Below are 21,362 nucleotides of genomic sequence, written 5' to 3'. Positions count from 1 at the left end.
GGAAATGACTGGGTCACCCCCACTCCATCTCTTATCAACAAAGCATCAAAAGATTTTGCAACCAAAGGAACTCTTGAGGAAATCATTGGAAACTGTTACTAACCTAGCATTTCCTTATACCACCAACCACAGGAATCCAAACAACTTTCTAATAAAGACATGGGTCAGGAAAGAACAACAACAACAACAAAAATCTAATTATAATCCCATTTTCCTACTGCCCAAACAAAACAGTCCCTTATTGAGGCTGAAGAAGACCAATAATAAATTTTTAAAAAGTGTTCTTCTTTTGCTCCAGGCGCACAGTGAAGGTACTTTTGAGGAAGGTGGGATAAAAAGTAACTTCATCAAGTTTTACTTGGTAGAGACTGTGGGTCAGGATCTCTTGGAATTTAAATTCATGCCAGTGGTTTCAAATTCAATAGCTTCACAAATCTACTCAGTGTATACCAGACAGATCTGAGTTGTCTATTTCCTATTTCCTTCTGTTAACTCTGGGTCAGAGCAAATTAATACTCTAAGCCACAACATTAATTTTTCCACTTTCTACTCCAAATCCTGGAATTGTTTTGCAAAAATGTTCATTTCTTCCTCAAGCATAAGAAAAGGTCTTCTCTGACTTTTAAAAATTATTAATGTTTACTATTGTTTGTGATGAGGGGATAGACAACCTTCACTTAATCAGAACTGTCACCTTCAAGATAGTTTTAATCCAAATACAAAATAAAGTCAAGACATTCTTTTAATCTTTGCTGGTTCTCACTTGTATTTTCCTGCTTTTTAGAAATAGTACCGTTCATGTCTGAAATTGATCATTAAAGGAATCAGATGATTAGAAAACATGCCATTCAATCCAGGAACAGAAAGTTTGCAAATGCAAAATCAAAGTGAGTAACTCTGGTATGCAACTTATTCACGGATTATATACCTGAGAATCATCAGAACCTGTTATGAATTATGTCAGTTTGAGGATTAAGGCTTCTCCTAAACCTTGGAGCCGAGGAAGGGTAGCAGTGATGTAGCTAGTCATCTCAATAAGAATACTTGGAATTGTGATGTGATTCTCCTTGACTTTGCTTACAAAAAAAAAAAAAGAAAACCTGTTAGCAATTCAACAGGCTTTAGGTCATAAACTCATATAGATATTCTACCACAGGTATTATATTAGTCTGCATGTTTAGCTAGGCCAAAAAATTTAATAGCATGGATTTACAGTAAGTGTTCCATTTTACCATTACTGTCTTATTCCACAGAGGAAACTGGCATGTTGAGCTTTTATATCTAATAAAAAAAATACTGTACAAAAAACCTAGATTAGAAAAAGATTACACAGTCCCTTCTATCTGTATAGTGTCTTCCAGCTTAAAATGCAGTTTCACATCATTTCATTTTATGCTCAAAATAACTTTTTAAAATTACAGCACCATTACACAGACTAAGATCCATCCTGTGGCTTAGAGAAAGTAAGGGATTTACTCAATGACACAGTAAGTGGCTGAGTTAGAACTGAAGTCCAAGTCTTCAGATACCTGGCTCTTTGTATTCAGGAAGCTGTAGTTATTCACTTTGATTTACTCATTTGTTTTTGTTTATAATCTAGTATTTTCTTAGGTTTATAATAGGAAAATAAAGAAGAAAAACTAAGTCATTAATATTGTAAATATTCATTAACGGCTTTGAACCTTGGATAACACCATTACCCAAATAACTTACACTGTGAAATTTGACAACTTATAATTGTTTTTTTAAAGATGTGGGGTACAATTCAGGATTAGGTATACAAGTGGTTATCATACAGGTAAAGTTTGGGGCCTACCTTTGGTCCCCACTTTGCTTGGTTTGAGATCAGATATCCTTATTGGTGTTATATTCCCCCATCCCCACCCACCCTGGCAATATCCCACAACTGCCAATCCTTTCTTATAGTATTATGGCAAATGTTCAGGGTCTGTTTATGAGTGAGGACATGGTATTCTGTTCTTTGTTTCTGTGATAGATCACTGAGTATGAGAGAGTCTAAACCTATCCAAGTTGCTGCGAAGTCCATACCTTTGTCTTTCTTTATGACTGCATAATATTCCATTGTGTATATGTACATTTTAAAAAATCCAGTTCAGTTTCGATGAGCAGCACAGCTGGTTCCACGTTTTTGCTATTATGAATAGTGCTGCAATAAACATGTGTGTAGCTAACTTTTTTGTAGAATGATTTGAGCTCCTCCAGGTATACTGCCAGTAGGGATATTGCTGAGTCAATATCTGTAAGGTCAATATCTAGTTCTTTTAGAAATTACCACACTGTTTTCCAAAAAGGTTGCACTAGTTGCATTCCCAACAGCAATGTAAAAACATTCCCTTTTCTCTGCATCTGCTGTTTTTTGGTTTTATTAATGATGGCCATTCTTATTAGGGTTAGGTGGTATCCCAATGGGGCTTTGATTTGCATTTCTCTGATGATGACTGAGGCTGAGTACTTTTTCATGTGTCTGTTGGCTGCCCGTATATCTTCTTTTGAGAAGTGTCTATTCATGTCTTTCATTCACTTTTTAATGGGGCTGTTTTTTTTCCCTTTGACACTTTTGAGTTCCTTGTAGATCCTGGATATTAGGCCTTTGTCAGATATACAGTTGATAAATGTTTTTTCCCATTCTGTGGGCTGTCTCCCCACTCTCTTGATGGTTTCTTTTGCTTTGCAGAAGCTTTTCAGTTTAATGAGGTCCCACTTGACTATCTTATCTCTTATGGCATGGACATCTGGGGTTTTGATCAGGAATTGGATGCCTACTCCAATTTCTGTAAACGTGTCTCCTACATTTTCTAAGGTTCTTATAGTTTGAGGATGTTTTACATTTCAGTCTTTGATCCATTTAGAGTTGATTTTTGTGTATGGTGATAGGTAGGGCTCCTGTTCTAATCTTCTGCATGTGGTTAGCCAGCTTTCCCAGCACCATTTACTGAATTGGTTCTCCTCTGCCCAGTGGTTGTTGTTGGAGGCTTTGCTGAAGATGAGTTGGCTGAGTAATTGAGGTTCTACTTCTGGAATCTCCAGACCTGTTCCACTGGTCCCTATGTCTGTTCTTGTACCAATACCAGGCTGTTTTGATTATTGTAGCCTTATAATAAAGTTTAAAGTCTGGAAGTGTGATACCTCCTGCTTTGTTTCTTTTGTTGAGGATTGTTTTGAGTATTTGTGGTTGTTTATATTTCCATATGAATTTCTGTATTGTCATTTCCAGGTCTGAGAAGAATGATGTTGATATTGCGTTGAATCGGTAGATTGCCTTTGGTACAACGAACATCTTAACAATGGGCAACCTATATTTTTGATCGACTGCCAAATACGGAACACTGTTCTCAGTACTTAGCCCAATATATGCATATTCTTAAGCAAAATAATATTAAGGAAGTACCACATGCAATATTTCTGAAATTAAGTATAATAGTAACAAGCTGCTGAGTGGTTTATGTAAAGACAATGATTTACCACTATTTCCTATGTTCACATCATACCATAATAGTTCAGAATCTAATGTATACACTCTCATCACCAGTGTATACATTAGAACTAAAGCTTCTGTTCCAAGGGTATTTCATCTATTCTGATTCTACTTATTGATGAGAACAATAATCTCAAGGAAAAAGAATCATTCTATTAACTCCCAGGAAAGATCAGACTGCTGTTGATAAGTGAAGATTCTAATTACTGAGTTTTTTTTTTTTAAGTTTAAAAACCAAAAAAAGCTATAAAACCAAATAATTCAAATATATCCTGTGATAGAAACTATACTACTTTAAATTTATTCATAGAAAAATAACAGTCTTGGGTATTACAGCATATACACTAGACTCTAATGAGTAATGAGTATTACTAGAAATGAAGACATAAAATTTAACTAAATACTTCACAGTGACATTTACAGAATCCAGATACACAGTTTCTAATAGTTATGACCAAAATGATGACATATAGAGAAAAGCTCACTGAAAAGTAAAAAGCTATTTTATATCCCATTATTATTTGCCACAAAAAAGAAATATTCATATTATGCCCAAGCAGAAACTGGCATTATGTAAATTCATCTCCTTAAAAGCGAATCCAAGAGCATTCTTTTTATTACTATTGAACTGAATGTGAAAGTGCAGAAAGATCACTGTGGCAAATTGTTGAGTTTATTTTTCCCCCTTCTGCTATGATCATATGCTCTCAGCCATCTGGCTTGTATTCATTGAACTACTGGGAAGCTATATTTGCTAATTAACAAAAGTAGACCTCTATTTTTCCTATTGTATTTGTACAGTTATTCATTCCCATGTGCTCTTTCATTTCCTAAAGTAGGTATTTTGCCCACCTCTAACCAAATTCTTGAAGGTTTCATTATTATTTATATCTTAACAGAACATGCTATACTTCCTTCATATCATGGTTGTTGCTGCATTCTATTCGAACAGTGATTTCAAGCTCTAAGGAAATCCACTTTTTCTATCACAACTTCTGCAACTCTGTCTCTGAATGGACCTTAGTCCCTTTCATCTGCGTCAGTCACTTTTTTTTTTACTATCAAATAAAACTTCTGAAATGGTTTTTAGGCTTAAAAAGAAGACTATTCCTCCCTTATTCATTTATCTATATTTTTGATAAGCTACTTGTCAAAATAACCATGGTATCTTCATGAATAGCAGAAGCCTGTATTTTAAGGAAGCTAATGTTTTATCCTAAACATTTAGTAGCATAACCATCAGGCTGAAGCAGACATTTTATGAGCAGCAATTTTTTGATGTTTTTCTCAAGAGGGTGGGGGGCCCTAACTACTAATTTTCCAGGTAAATAGAGGTGGTATAAAAAAATCCCTCTGTAAAAGAACACTGTTGGTGTATTTAAAACTTTTTTCAATTTACTTAATAAATAATACCTGCACACAGAAAATTCAAGGGAGGCCGGGTGCGATGGCTCAGCCTATAATTCCAGCACTTAAGGGAGGCTAAGGCAAGTGGATTGCCTAAGCCCGGGGTTTGAGACCAGCCTGGGCAACTTGGTGAGACTTCATCTCTACAATAAACCAAAAAATAAGCCAGGCATGGTAGCGCATGCCTTCAGTTCTGGCTACTATAAAACTTGGAAGGCTGAGGTGGAAGGATGGCCTAAGTCCAGCAGATAGAGACTGCAGTGCAGTGAGCATGCCACTGTACTCCAGCCTGGGCGACAGAGTGAGATACCAACTCAAAAAAAAAAAAAAAAAAAAAAAAAGAAAAAGAAAATTCAATGGTACAGAAAAAAAAAAAAACTGTACAAATGCATCTATATAACGTAGTCTTTCTCCCAACCCTGAACCTCTTTCTAGAAACTGCTTTTGCCACTTTCTCATGATTCTTTCTATGCATCTCAATTTTTTTTGTTACATCTTGCTTTGTTCCACTTGTTAGAATACCTTGAAATACACTCTATTTCAGGACTTAGGGAGTCATGTAACTTATTTTTAAATGGCTGCACAGTATTCCATTCTACGAATATATCACTATTTAACAAATTGCCTATTATAAGCATACAGATTTTCACTATTGTAACGTTGTCTTTGTATATACTTCTTTGGATATATTTGTACAAATTTTGCACTATGTTTAACTTTTTGAGGAACCACTACACAGTTTCTACAGCAGCTTCATCATTTTACATTCCCACTAGCAAATTTCCAGTTTCTCCTCAATAACAGTCATCTTAATGGGTGTGATGTGGTACTTCACTGAGGTTTCAATTTGCCTTTCCCTAATGACTGGGGATGTTAAACATCTTTTCATGTGTTTATTGGCTATTTATATATCTTCTTTGGAAATGCCTATGTGAGTCCCTTACCCACTTTTGAACTGGTTTGCTTTTGTTGAGTTGTACGGGTTCCTCATGTTATGGATATCAATCCCTTATCAGATATGTAAAATTCTGCAAATATTTCCCTCTCTTGATACCTGACATGCAAAAAAGTTTTTAATTTTAATGAAGTCCAATTTATCTATCTTTCCTTTTGTTGCCTGTGCTTTTAATGCAGTAGCCAAGAAATCATCAAATCTGATATCACAAAGATTTTCCACTGTTTTCTTCTAATATCTTAAAGTGTTAGCTCTAATTTAGGTCCCTGATCCATTTTGAGTTAACTTTTGTATATGGTGTAGAGGTCCTATTTTTTTTTTTTTTTTTTTGCATGAGGACATCCAGTTTTCCCAGAACTATTTGTTGAAAAGGACTATCTTCTCTCTACTGAATGGCATTGGCACCCTTGCCAAATTCAGTTGACTGTACATGTACATGTGCAAGTTAAATTCTGGGACAATATTAATTTTGATACTGCCAAATATGCCCTCCAAATAGGATGTACCAACTTATACTCCAACTGATACATGAGAGGATTCATTTTCCATATCATCCAAACATGGTTTTTGATAGCAATATAATATGACTTGAGACAGGATACATTTCATATTATACTTACATAATCTTTTTAAGGCATAGTATTATGTTTGTTTTTAATGCAACAGTAGCTCTCATTAATTGAGTCTAATTTTTGAACATACTTATTTTTATCTTACTAGCCAAAGACACTCTCAAGGTAGTCTTTGAATGGGGATCACATTTAACAATTTTTTTCAGTGAGATATTACCAGTATTCACATTTTTTTATATCTGCTTCTATGAAACTATCTCACTCCTCATTCTGCATCTGAGTCTTTTGCCTATAATTATCTTTTCTTATTTCCTGAAAGACATATGATAAATAGCATGACAAATTTTTCCATTACTCCTAGAATACTCATTTAAGATGTAAAGAAAAATATCACAAGATAGAGTTTACAAAATTTTTCATTTATAAAATGGTTCTTATCCAGAACATATATATATATGTTGTTCTAGGCCACAACCTACAGAGACTTTTACTTAGAAGACCTGAAATGGGACCCAAATACATATGTATTTGGAAAATGCTAGCATCCGATGTTAAAGCATTTCCCAACTTAAGAGCCACTCGAATTCATTTGACTATCATGACAATTACAAGTAATAACAATTCTGTGTTAAAATGTGCATTTTACAGTTGAGCAATCTGAGGCTAAGATAGTCAAATTACTTACATAAGGTTGTGTAGTAGAAGCCAAGTCTCCAACTGTAAGTACAATATGCAAACCTAAGCCCAGTAGTACTCATATGGTTGCTAAAAGTGTGTTAATTTAGTATATCCTCTCTGTAAACTGTAATATTATTGAGTTTTAAACATATGAGGGGGAACCCCCAAAATAGAATTTATTAATAAAAAATTGCATATTCACTCATTCATGTTTAAACTTCAGTCACCTTCAAAGTATTCTTTGTTTGATGCAATACACCTATCGAGATGCTTTTTCCATTGCTCAAAACTAGTTTTTGAACTTCTCAACTTTAATGCCTTTTAGTGCTTCTGCCATTTTTTTCTTCCACCTCTTCTACTTTCAGCAAAACGCTTCCCTTTCAGGATTTTCTTCAACAAAAAAGAAACCAAAAAAAGTGACTCAGGGTGAGATCAGGTGAATAGGGAGGGTAGGGCACGGGGGTCATGCCATTTTTGGTCAAAACCTGCTGAGTGCAGTGTGAGCTCATAAATCACCTATCATGAAACGGGCAAATGATTTGAAAGACTTTCCAAAAAAAATTCACTGATGTCGAACGCAACCTGGCATAACAATGCCAGCTGGTACACTGATGCCAATGGATTCCTAGAACACTTACCTAGTGGGGGAAGCCTATACTACAAGGGGCCTGCTGTTCAAAAAAATAATTCCCTTTTTTGGGGTCCCCCTCATAAATGATCTATTAATAGCAAGACTCTTACAACTGCTCTAAAGGTAAATACAAAGAATACTGACTAACATGTATTTAACTATTTTGAACTAGCTGTCCATATTATTCAGGGCACACTAGAAAAGCAGTTGTGACTCTTAAAAATACATATCACAAAAAATACCCTGGTGAGAATTCCATTCTGCTGTCTTTAGGATGACAAGTATTTCACCTCAATAGTCAGCATTTGTGACCCTTTTGACAAACCTTATGGGCTTGTAGTAGACTTCACTTCAGAATCACACTAGACTTTCACACTGCCTGAACACAAACTCAACAAACCGAAAAAAAGGACAAAATATTGTGGTTTATGACAGTATTTACGGTTTTACTCTCTCTATTTCCAAACCAGTATTTTATGCTTCATTAGCAACTACTATTTTTTAAGCATTTATTATGCACAGGGCACCACACTAAGTGATTTACATACAAGTTTTATTTAATGCTCACCACTAACTTAATGAGGCAACTATTACCTCCACCTTGTAGATAAGGAAAACAAGGCCTAGAAAGGTTTAGCAACAAGAGCAGGTGTCAGAATTTGAATCCCATGCTCTTGTACTTACAACTTTTTAAAAAAATTTCTTTTAAAGATGTGGGGTTCAGTTCAGGGTTAGGTATACAAATGTTGATTATGCAGGTACCCTTGTCAATGAGGTGTGCCCCTCCATCCCCTGGCAGGCTACCTCAACTGCCAATCCCACCCTCCTTCCCTTAGCAGTTTCCCATTACTGTCAATCCCTTTCTTATAGTATTATGATAATTGTTCAAGATCCAGTTATGAATAAGAGCACATGGTACCCTGGTTCTTTGTTTCTGTGATAGATCACTGAGTATGATCAACTCTAAATCCATCCAAGTTGCTGCAAAGTCTCTATGTTTGTTCTTCTTTATGGCTGCATAATATTCCATTGTGTATATGTACCACATTTTTTTTAATCCAGTCCAGATTCGATGGGCAGCATGGTTGGTTCCATGTTTTTGCTACTGTGAATAGAGCTGCAACAAACGTGTGTGCAGGTATCTTTTTTGCAGGATGATTTGAGTTCCTCTGGGTATATTTTCAATGGGGGACTGCTGGGTCATACAGAAGGTCAATTTCTAGCTCTTTCAGAAATCGTCACACTGTCATCCAAAGAGGTTGCACTAGTTTGCATTCCCACCAGCAGTGTAGAAGCGCTCCTTTTTCTACACATCCTTGCCAGCATCTGTTGTTGTTTGTTTTATTAATGATGGCCATTCTTACTGGGGTTAGGTGGTATCTCCATGTAGTTTTGATTTGCATTTCTCTGATGATGAGTGAGGCTGAGCACTTTTTCATGTGTCTGTTGGTTGCCCGTACATCTTCTTTTGAGAAGTGTCTATACATGTATTTTGTCCACTTTTTAATGGGGCTGTTTTTTCCCTTTTGGCGCATTTGAGTTCCTTGTAGATTCTAGATGTTAGGCCTTTGTCAGATATACAGTTGGCAAATATTTTTTCCCATTCTGTAGAAGCTTGTTAGTTTGATGAGATCCCACTTGTCCATCTTATTTCTTATGGTATGGGCACTTAGAGTTTTAATCAGAAATTGGTTGCCAGTTCCAATTTCCATAAGGGTGCCTCCTGCATTTTCTAAGATTCTTATAATTTAAGACTTTACGTTTAGGTCTTTGATCCATTTAGAGTTGATTTTTGTGTATGGTGATAGGGGTCCTGTTCTAATCTTCTGCATATGATCAGTGTGATCAGTCAGTTTTCCCAGCACTATTTACTGAATAGGTTCTCCTCTGCCCAGTGGTTGTTGTTGGAGGCTTTGTCAAAGATCAGTTGGTTGAGAAATTGAGGCTTTGCTTCCGGAATCTCTATGCTGTTCCATTGATCTATATGCCTGTTCTTGTACCTATACCAGGTTGTTTTGATTATGGTAGCCTTATAGTAAAGTTTAAAGTCTGAAAAGTCTGATACCTCCTGCTTTGTTTCTTTTGCTAAGGATCGTTTTGGCTATTTGTGGTCATTTATATTTCCATATGAATTTCTGTATTGTCATTTCCAGGTCTGAGAATAATGATGTTGATAATTTAATGGGTATTGTGCTGAATCCGTAGATTGTCTTTGGTAAGATGGACAGCTTAACAATGTTGATTCTATCGATGAGCATGGAGTATTTTTCCATTTGTTTGTGTCTTCCTGGATTTCTACGAGCAGTGTTTTATAGTTCTCATTGAAAAAGTCTTTTACTTCTCTGGTTAGGAAGATGCCGAAGTATTTCATTTTTTTATTGTGGCTATTGTGAATGGGATTGCACTTCTTATTTGGGTCTCTGCCTGCTTGTTGTTGGTGTATAGAATGCAACTGTTGCCTGAGCCCATGGGTTCGTGACCCGCCTGTGCAGCAAGACCTCATCTCTACAATAAATCAAAAAATCAGCCGGGCATGGTAGCGCATGCCTGTAATTCCAGCTACTTGGAAGGCTGAGGCGGAAGGATCGCCGGAGCCCAGCAGGTCAAGGCTGTGGTGGCTGGGAGCAGCCACTGCACTCCTGTCTGGGCGACAGAGTGAGACTCCAACTCGAAAAAAAAAAAAGAATGCAACTGTCTTTTGCATATTTATTTTGTACCCCAAGACTTTGTCAAAGTCCTTTATTAGTGCAAGCAGGTTTTTGACAGATTCTTTTGGATTTTCAAGGTATAGGATCATATCGTCAGTAAAGAGGGATACTTGACTTCCTCTTTTCCTGTTTGGCTACCCCTGATTTCCTTCTCTTATCTAACTGCCCTAGCTAGAACTTCCAACACAATGTTGAACAAGACGGGTGAGAGTGGGCAGGCTTGTCTTGCTCCAGTTTTCAAGGGAAGTGTTTCCAGTTTCTGTCCGTTTAACAATGTGTTACCTGTGAGTTTATTGTAGATGGTACTTACTATTTTGAGGTATGTTCCTTCTATACCTAGGTGTATAAGGGTTTTTATCAAGAAGGGATGTTGCATTTTATCAAAAGCTTTTTCTGCATCTAATGAGATAATCATGTGATTCTTGTTTTTACATCTGTTGATGCATTTGTATTTACCACTTTCAATTCAACTTATACCTTTATGTATATCATATAACACTTTCACTTTACATGGACTTTCATATTCTTCAAAGCTTTTAATCCCTCTGTCCCTAGAATTACATACAGTTGACCCTTGAACAATACAGGAGGCTGAGGGGGACCATCCCCTGTACAGTCAAAAATCCATGTATAACTTTAGACTCCCCCCCAAATTAACTACTAATAGCCTACTGTTGACTGGAAGCCTTAACAATAGCATAAACAGCTGATAACACATATTTTGTGTATGTAGCATATAATGTACTCCTACAATAAAGCTAGAGAAAAAATTTATAAAGAAAATCATAAGGAAGAGATAGTAAATACACAGTACTATACTATATTTATTGATACCATAAGTTTACATCATCTGTTTACACGATGACTCATCTGTCTGAAATGGCAGGCAACCGCAGCTGCAGACCTCAATCTATTTCAAACTATCAAGCAATTCAACTTTTTCTTGTAATGCTATGACTTTTCTCTGCTTCTTGGGAGCACATCCACCATCACTACTGGTACTCTGTATGGATCCCATAGTGTTATTCAAGATTTATGGTATAGCACTAAATATGGTGCAACATACTAAAAAAAAAAATACTCAAATACAATACACAATTTACTGGAAAGAAGACCTGTTGACACAGAGACATTCAGCATCACACAGCTTTTTAATGAATGCTCTCTAGTCAATAGCAACAGGAGGTAGCTATGAAATTATTAGAGAAGTACAGTATGTACTATGATTAATTTTATGCAATTATAATTTAATGCTGCATTCTTACACTTGTTTACATTTCTCTTGACTGTGAATGGTACCATGTACAATCTGTGTTTGTAAGTTTTGATAAATTTTAACTTTTTATAATAGATCTGTGTATATTTTATGGTAGTGAGAAACAGACTAGTATCTCTATATATTTTATGCATTAATTACAAACCTAACTTAATTTTTTCAGTATTTCTAGGCCACACAGTTTGTAAGCTTTTTAAAATTGCTGCAAATCTCCAAAAAATTTCCCAGTATATTTATTTTTAAAAATCCATGTATAGGCCGGGTTCAGTGGCTCAGCCTGTAATCCCAGAACTTTGGGGGGCTGAGGCAAGTGGACTGCCTGAGCCCGTGGGTTTGAGACTAGCCTTGGCAACTTGGCTACAATAAATAAAAAATTAGCCGAGCATGGTAGTTCTGGCTACTTGGAAGACTGAGGCGGAAGGATTGCCGGACCCTAGCAAGTTGATGCTGAGGTAGCTGTGAGCGTGCCACTGCACTCCAGCTTCAGTGATGGAGTGAGACTCCAACTCAAAAAAAAATCCATTCATAAGAGGACCTGCCCATTTCAAACCCATGTTGTTCAAGGGTTATCCATAAATAGATAAAATTCATACAAATCTTTTATAACTAATAGCTCAAAAGTACTAAACAGCAATAGAGGACTCTAAAACATTCTATTCTTTCATCACGGGTACTTTATTTCTAACTATATGTGCTGGGTAAAGTACTTACGGAAAGTAATCTACCTCCCTTCACCCTGAATAGCTGATGTTCTTCCTCAGGCTTGGGACTGCTTTGCAGCAAGAGAGTCCACTGGTAAGATTGTAGTCAAAATCCAATCTTTGCCAAACGCAAATAGCAACCTATTTTGAGGTTTGACTATGCATAGTTACCACATATATATAGTATTTCTTCTATGAGTACTGCACTTTTAGAAACAGCATTTGATAAGATCTTAAAGTCCCAAAATATAAATCATATATTTCCACTTTAAATTCAAAGAGCATTATTGTTGAATTTCATGGGATAAAAATCTGAAGAGTGTGCTACCTACTCTTTTGACACGTATTACTTCTGTAGTCTACAATTTATTTTGTTCTCCCCACAATATCACTATCTCTGAAATTAAAATTTCATTGGTATTACTTATAAGCTAGAGATGTTTGATGAATGTTTTTAATGTTTTCAAGCTCACTGGTACAGAAGGTAGTATCTATGTTAGATTAGAACACAGAACTATATAAACGCTTGTTTGATTCTTATATGAATTTCCAGGTTCCTAGTTGATTTACTCTCTCAAAAATCATACAATAACTAAGCATCAATCAAATATGAAGTTCTAGAAACACAAATATAAAAATACATGATTTTCTTACTGTCAAAGAGCCAATAGTCTAATAGACCAGAAGGCACAATAATACAAAATGATAAATTCTGGCATAAGCTTTTCTATAAAATATACAAGCTATAAAAGCCTCATTATATAACCAGATGTTTCCTTTTTCTAAGTATTCAATAAATTTTATCATAGAAGACTCATAAGACTATCTCCCCTAATTATCTCATTCCTCTCCAGTCAAAAATAATCCTTCCTTCGAGCTACCACAGTCCTTAACCTGTACTTTCGTACCACTTTGTACTTTCTACTATAGTTACTTAAGTACACAGCATGTCTTCTTCATTTCCTTGGGTGAAAGCACCTATTTTTGATTTATTATTGTATCCTCCATAGTGTTTTGTTAAAATACTAAATTACTCTGGGGTAAAAATTTCAAAATAGAATCTTAGTCTCAAAGGACTAATGTAGTTTTAAAAATTTCCCAATGTTGGCTGGGCTCGGTGGCTCAGCTTGCAATCCCACCACTTTTGGAGGTCTAGCCAAGTGGACTGCCTGAGCCACAGGTTCGAGACCAGCCCAAGCAACTTGGAGAGACCTTGTCTCTATAATACAAAATTTTTTAAAAAATTAGTCAGCCGTGGTAGTACGTGCCTATAGTTCCAGCTACTTCAAAGGCTGAGGCAGATGTATGGCAAGTCGATGCTCGGTTGGTGGTGAGTGTGCCACTGCACTACAGCCTGGTTGACAGAGTGAGACCAACTTAAAAAAAAATAAATTTCAGCTGGGCTCAGTGGCTCAGCCTGTAATCCTGCGCCTTTGGGAGGCTGAGGTGAGTGGACTGCCTGAGCCCGCGGGTTCGAGACCTGCCTGGGCAGTGAGACCTCATCTCTACAATAAAATAAAATAAAAAATCAGCCAGGCGTGGTAGCGCATGCCTGTAATTCCGGCTACTCGGAAGGCTGAGGCAGAAGGATTACTGGGGCCCAGCAGGCGAGGCTGCGGTGGCTGGGAGTGGCCACTGCACTCCAGTCTGGGCGACCAAGTGAGACTCCAACTCAAAAAAAATAAATAAATAAATTCCCCATCTACTCATAGAACTTATTCAGTTATTCAGTGGAAAAATGGGGCTCCAATGGTGATTCCCTCCATCCTACCAAGAAACGTATGTTCATTTTTACCTGTCACTCTTACCAAGCTATTCATCCTTGGTTGAAAAATAAGTTAACCATAAAAATGGAATAACAGCAAATAGGTGAGTGGAAATATCCAAACGCAACTTTCACAGTACAGGAGAAAGTCATAAAAAAAAAAGCGCTATACTTCAAAAAAATAGAGTTGTTTTAAAAAAGCCCCCAAGGAGGGATCAATTTCTTTACATAAGTTACAGCTTTTTCTAAAGAACATTAATTCAGATGCTTCCAAAAAGACTCATTCTTTCAAATATACCTGTACACATTTGAAGAGTTCCTATTACATGATTTTAAGATATCAAAAAGGTTTGATGGCTCTATTAATCCTTTTTTTAAAATCCTTAAAATCAGTTAGTACAGGGGAGGAAAAAAGCTCACTTGGATTTAAAGGCCAAGCAAACTCAAGTAAAGTTACTATTACAGGAGAAAAAAAGAATAGCAGGAAGAGAAGAAGTCCACCTATAAAGACCAAGCAGTTAAAGTGAAAATTGGAATGGCGTAACAACAACCACATACACCAAGGTCTCCAGCACATAATTAAAAAACAAACAAAATTAATATGCCTTAGATAATTCCACAGACTGGAAATAAGTTTTTTAAGTCAACATTCTTGATTACTGAACTAGGATTAATCATTACTGGCTCAGTGCATGCAAAGTGCTGAGAAGTTGCAATACATAATTCATGAAAAAACAAAAAATGACTCATTAAAATTCTGAAATAAAAAATACATACAGTCTATGTTTTTCCTCAAAGTTTTAATAACTAATTTAAATCAGAATTTGTTGCAGCTCTATTCACAATAGCAAAAACATGGAACCAACCGTGTTGCCCATCAAAGCTGGACTGGATTAAAAAATGTGGTATATATACACAATGGAATATAATGCAGCCATAAAAAAGGACAAATATATGGAACTTGCAGCAAATTGGATGGATTTGGAGTAGATCATATTCAGTGATTTATCACAGAAACAAAGAACTGAGTTCCATATGTTCTCACTCATAAGGTGACCTTGAACAATTATAAGGCTGTGGGAAGGCTACTGGCAGTAGTGGAAAACTGTCAGGGGAAGTGTGGGGGTGGGACTGGCAGTTGGGGGAAGCTGTTAGGGGCATGCCTCATCAACAAGGGTACTTGCATGATCAATGTTTACATACCTAGCCCTGAATTGTATCCCACATCTTTATAATAATAAATTAATTAATTAAAAAGAAATAAAGCAGTGGTTTCAAAATGCTGGTTTATAAACCAGCACTAAGCAAGCTACATAAAATCACTTGGCAAAGTTTACTGCTGAATCCCCAAGCTCCTATATGTAGTAAAGAATGTAACTTTGACCAAAGAAAGGTTTGAACCTTACCCTTGACTTTTTGGGAGTAATATCTATGCCTTTGGAATGTTGTACCTGATAGGAGCCTTTTTGTGTTTGTGGCTCTTGGACTAGCCTGGTAATAATATTGTGATTTAGAATGGGGCTAAAAGCTCTACCATAAATGTGGTTTATGGTGTGGAGACTTTGGGTCACAAGCTGATAGCTTGACTTCCTGAGTGGCAGGAAACTGAGATCAGTCAGGTGGCAGTCAACCATGCCTATATGCTGGAGCCCCAATAAAGATTCGTGACACCAAGGTTAAAAAGAAAAATCAGAATTTAATTTTTTTGGGATGTGTATAATTTTAGACAAGAACACAATTAAGTTGTTTCCACTGATGGAATACTTCTTATGAAATAACTGAATAGAAATTGAAGTAGTACTTATCAGGAAAATTAGATTTGCTTCCCAAGTCTAAGAAGCAAAAAAACTGATGGAAAAAAAAGGTACCAGACAAAACTCAATTGTCAATCAGATTATCATTATTAATAACTTATTAGTGCGCTAATTCTAATTTTCTAGGCAACACCAAAAATGTCATTCCATTCCATATTATTACAGAATATTTCTTGATTAAAAGTAGCATTATTTTAATTGAAATGAATTATTTTTCTCTTTTAAAGCATGAGGAAGCTTCTTTCTTTCCTTCTTTCTTTTTTGGTAAAAATATTTTACAGGATTATTTCTAAGCTCGTCTAACATATACCACGAAACACGTCCAAATCATTTAGGCAAGAATGACTTTGATAAACACAAACAAGCAAAATTTCTGCACTAAATCCTTTTAAACATCTGGGTTCTTTGTCACCTTCTGGCTGCATACTACCACTGCCCTTGCTGAACCACCCCAACCTCCCCAAGAAGATAGTAAAGAATGTTAGTTTAAAATAAATAACTGAGCCGGGCTTGGTGGCTCAGCCTGTAATCCCGCGCCTTTGGGAGGCTGAGGTGAGTGGATTGCCTGAGCCCGAGGGTTCGAGACCCGCCTGGGCAGCGAGACCTCATCTCTACAATAAATCAAAAAATCAGCCGGGCATGGTAGCGCATGCCTGCAATTCCGGCTACTCAGAAGGCTAAGGCAGAGGGATCACCGGAGCCCAGTGGGTCGAGGCTGCGGTGGCAGGGAGCGGCCACTGCACTCCAGTCTGGGCGACAGAGTGAGACTCCAACTCAAAAAAATAAAATAAAATAAATAACTGTTAATTATAATTAATATAAATAACTGTTATTTATAATTAATATAATTATGCTTCAAATCACCTTATATTTCTCAGTGTTAAAGGGGCTCTAGTTTACCCACAGAATTGGTGGCTGTCTTCTAATTATGGCAAGCTCTGATACAAACAACAATAATGTCTTCAAAAAACAACACAATTTAAAAATCAAAACTACTATAGAATTCCTTACCTACAAAGATCTACTCACAAAGTATATTTCCAAGAATGAGGTCTCCTTTTGCAACAAATGAAGTTACAAAGTCTTCAAGAAGGAGATTTTTATCTAGATAAGGAATTTCATAACACAGGGTCATGGATCCCAAGAGAAGCCACAGGTAAACTTCAGAATATTTCATTTGAACTCTCTTGAACACAAAAAAAGATGCACATTTTTCTGAGGGAGAGACCACAGTTTTCATCAGTTCTTAAAGGGGGTCTGTGATCCGAAGGGTTTAAGAAGTGAAGAAGTGATCTAGGCCGGGCTCGGTGGCTCAGTCTGTAATCTCGCACTTTGGGAGGCCGAGGTGAGTGGATTGCCTGAGCCCGCGGGTTCAAGACCAGCCTGGACAACTTGGCAAGACCTCATCTCTACAATAAATAAAAAAATTAGCCAGGCGTGGTAGTGCGCGCCTGTAGTTCCAGCTACTTGGAAGGCTGAGGAGGAAGGCTCGCTGGAGCCCAGCAGGTCGAGGCTGCGGTGGCCGGGACCATAGCCTCAACCTGCTGGACTCCAGCCGGAAGCAGCCACTGCACTCCAGTCTGGGTGACAGAGTGAGACTCCAACTCAAAAAAAAAAAAAAAAGAAGTGATCTAACTAGATGGGAGTTTTCAGTATGGTTTCACTGGTACATGCCTATCAGCTGTAAGGTATCACAAGCAACTTCTTGCTGATTAAGTACTCAATTTTGTGAACTATTTTCTTTTTGAAATAAATAATACAGCAGACCCAAGGCTATCTTTCTAAAAGTATAATTCATTTACTTGTACTTCTTGAATGACAGAGCCAGAGTAATGGAAATTGCCTGTAATTCTAAGCACATCTGTGGAAATGTGCTATGTATATGAATATCCTTTGTCACATATAATCTAACAGAAAAAAGCTTGAAAACTGCTAAGGTGAACCAACACTTTCAGCTTATAGGGTAAGGAACCTTAGGCTCAGAGATGTCAAATAATTTGTTCAGAGTCATACAGAAGTTTGGTACTTCATTCAACGTACAAGCAGAGCTGGGCTTGAAATGGATCCCTACACTGGCATTTTCTTAGTCTGGATTTTGGCTATAAAAAGAATGATTTTATACCTTTGTAATCGAAAAGTTCTGTCCCTGGCATACTTCTCTGCATATTCACCTTGGACAATCTCATATGCCTCCCATAGCTTCAATTCTCAATTCTCCTTGTCATTAATTCACAGATCTGTATTTCCAGTCCTGCCAAACTTCTAGCTTATGCTAGAAAACCAGATCTATATGTCCAGCTGTGCATTTCAAAACTCCCACTACTGTCCAAGTATCAATCTTCATATGTTGAAAAAAGTCAAACTCATAACACCCACATTTTCTAAATTCTGAGAGAAAGAGACAAAGTTCAACAGTGATCTTTGCCCCAATTTTCTTTGTGTGCCAGAAATCTAGGAGTTCTTTAACCCGACCTTTACCTCCCACATATTCCTTCTTAATTCACCATTTTTCCTTTCGGGTCAGACGCTTCCTCTCCATTCTTGAGACTACTAATTTATTTCTGGCACTCATTCTCTCTCTCATGGAATACTGTAGTAATTTCTTTTACCTTCAATCTTGCATCCTTCAATCTACCCTCAATACTGCTGCCAAAGGTAGATTTTAAAAACACAAATCTGACCACATCACTCCACTTCCTATAAATCTTTCAATGCTTCCCCGTTTCTCATAGAATACAATCCAAATTCCTTAACATGGTATGTAAATTTCTCCATGATAAAAATCTTTGCAATAAAATGACTATCTGCTTTATACTACAATGGAAGAACGAGTTCTTAAATGTATAATTAAGTACTCCTAATTATGGATGATAACCATAAAAAATTACTGCACAGGTATACACATACATTAATTGGTTATACTGAATTTGTGCTGTGTGATCCTGCCAGTGTCAACCTGTCCAATCATGTTTCAGGTAAGCTGGTCCATTAACCACCTATCAGTCTTGGCAACGGTTTTACATAATCTGTTTCCACTGGTTGATAAGAAAGCCACATAATATTTTCCACTAAGTATATTCTCATTAAAACCTCATTCAAACTAGCAATGTTTAACATATCTTCATGAGATAAGATTGGGAATCTGTGAAAAAACCAATTTCCCTGAAGATTTGCCTAATAACAGCATTGGTATTTGTAGTAGGCAACCTCTAAGATGGTCCCCAATCATTCTGCCTTCCTTGTATTCACACACCTGTGTAGTCCCTTCTCATACTGTATCACAGTTGATCTGAGAAAGCAAGAACATATGGATAAAAGTCATGGTATATTTACAAAATTATTATTATTTTAAAAACTCGCTTCCATCTTGGGTCCTTACCCTACCTCCACTTGTTCTGAGAGAAGCCAGCTGCTACATCCTAAGAACATTCAGATAGCCCTGTGATGAGGCAAGGAACCAAGGTTTTCCACCATCAGCTCATGAAGAACTAAGGCATGCCAACAACCAAGAGAGCAAGCTTGGAAGCAGCTTCTCCAGCCCTAGTCAAGCTTTGAGAAGACTGAAGCCCCAGTTAGCAGCAAAAGATCCTGAGTCAGAACCATCGAGCTAAACTGCTCTTGGATTCCTGACCCACAGAAACTGTGAGATAATAAATGTCTGTCTTAAGCTGCTAAATTTTGGGTTGAGGATTTGTTATGTAGCAATAGATAACTCATACTGTATTTTGTGGTTTTTTTTTTAAACATAAGAGAGTGCTCACTGTATCCTTTCCTATTAGAAATAACTTCAGCCAACAGTTTTTTAATGGCTTCACCAAATTTGATATACATATTATAATTAGCCCTGATTTCAAAAGACAGTGGTCCTAGATTATTACCAGGTGGTGATCCTTTGCCATGGCTTATGCCTCAGGTTCAGGACCACAATGCTTCTTCCTCATTAGTTCCTCCACTCATGTTACAGACCTGGACACAACTCAAGAGTACTTAAGAAATTGTTTCTCCCTTTCATTTTCACTTCACTAATTCAATCTCTTTCCCAATTAGTGTCTGGGTACTTAAATTGGGGTAGCAGTACTTTTAAGTCAGAAGGCATTTACAGAGAGTGGAGGAAGAGGTAGGAGAGCAGCTGAGTATGGCAAAAAACAACAGGATTACCCTGGAAAGGAGGAGAGTTAGTGCGAGTCAAAGCCAGAAGCAATACACAAGTTGAGAAAGAGGGTCTGGTGAGAGTGGACTTTTGATCTCCAACATCTGGAAGGTTTCAGGGCAGCAAAAGGTAGGAGCTGAAGAAAAGAGATTCAGGCTGGTCCTAGTACTTCCATGCAACTCTGCCTGGAAAAGGAAGCACATGATCTTAAATAAGGCACCACACCTTTGCGCTGTCTTCTCCATCTGCTATGTATAGCCAGAAATTCCTCAAAGTTGCATTTTGCACTTGAATAATATACCACGTTTTAAAGGAAAATAAAGTACTAAAAACACACACACACACACACAGAACCATAAAGGCAGTGGGGAACCTGGAATCTGCAAAAGGAAATGATATGACTACGGGCTCCTGGAGTTACTGCAGGTCCCATATACACATTTTAGCTGTAATTACAGAGCAAGTCGGTTTCCTAAGAAAGAATGTAATGAACAGGTCCAGGTCCAGTACTAAATGAAACAGAAGATATCCATGACAATAACCGGTGAGAAATGGTTCAGTAAGAACAGTAGCCCAATAATATATTATTGACTAGATTATTTTAAAAACTGGCTTCCGTCTTGGGTCTCAGGTCCCATTTCTGAAGATTATAATTCAGCATATAAGCCTGCTCCTTATTAGCAAAGGATCGTTAAACACAGGGTTTGGAGCTCTTCCTACATTGGAACTTCCTCTGCAGGTCAAAATTATAAAGTCCCATTTGACCTGCAAAGAGGCTTTCACACCTATTTAAAAATAATAATTAATAATGAGAACTTTGTAAGGGCTGAATAATATTCCAATAATCCTCAAAAAGATTAGGGACAAATGTTTGACAAAATAGTTTAATAAAACAGGATACAAAATTGTTTTTACACTGCTGCCCCAGGTTTGAGCTCTATTTCTTTCTTCTTCTTTTCTTTTTTGAGTTGGAGTCTCACTCTGTCGCCCAGACTGGAGTGCAGTGGCCGCTCCCGGCCACCACAGCCTCCACCCCCTGGGCTCCGGCGATCCTTCCGCCTCAGCCTTCCAAGTAGCTAGAACTACAGGCCTGCGCTACTACACACGGCTAATTTTTTTTATTTATTGTAGAGATGAGATCTCACCAAGTTGCCCAGGCGGGTCTCGAAACCCTCGGGCTCATGCAATCCACTCACCTCAGCCTCCCAA

The 21,362-nt window shown here is 37.2% G+C and overlaps 1 protein-coding gene across 4 annotated transcripts in view; it reads right to left on the bottom strand.

Annotated features, from left to right (window-relative positions):
• Window positions 1-21,362, bottom strand: part of ADD3 (adducin 3) — a 195,324-nt gene that overhangs the window by 88,361 nt on the left and 85,601 nt on the right. The window lies entirely within an intron of this gene.

The sequence above is a fragment of the Carlito syrichta genome, unplaced genomic scaffold (assembly GCF_000164805.1).
Source record: "Carlito syrichta isolate Samal-C Ts95f unplaced genomic scaffold, Tarsius_syrichta-2.0.1 Scaffold305628, whole genome shotgun sequence".
Lineage (NCBI taxonomy): Eukaryota > Metazoa > Chordata > Mammalia > Primates > Tarsiidae > Carlito > Carlito syrichta.
Note: the sequence above shows the minus strand (reverse complement) of the source record. Positions and strands in the feature narration are given on the sequence as shown.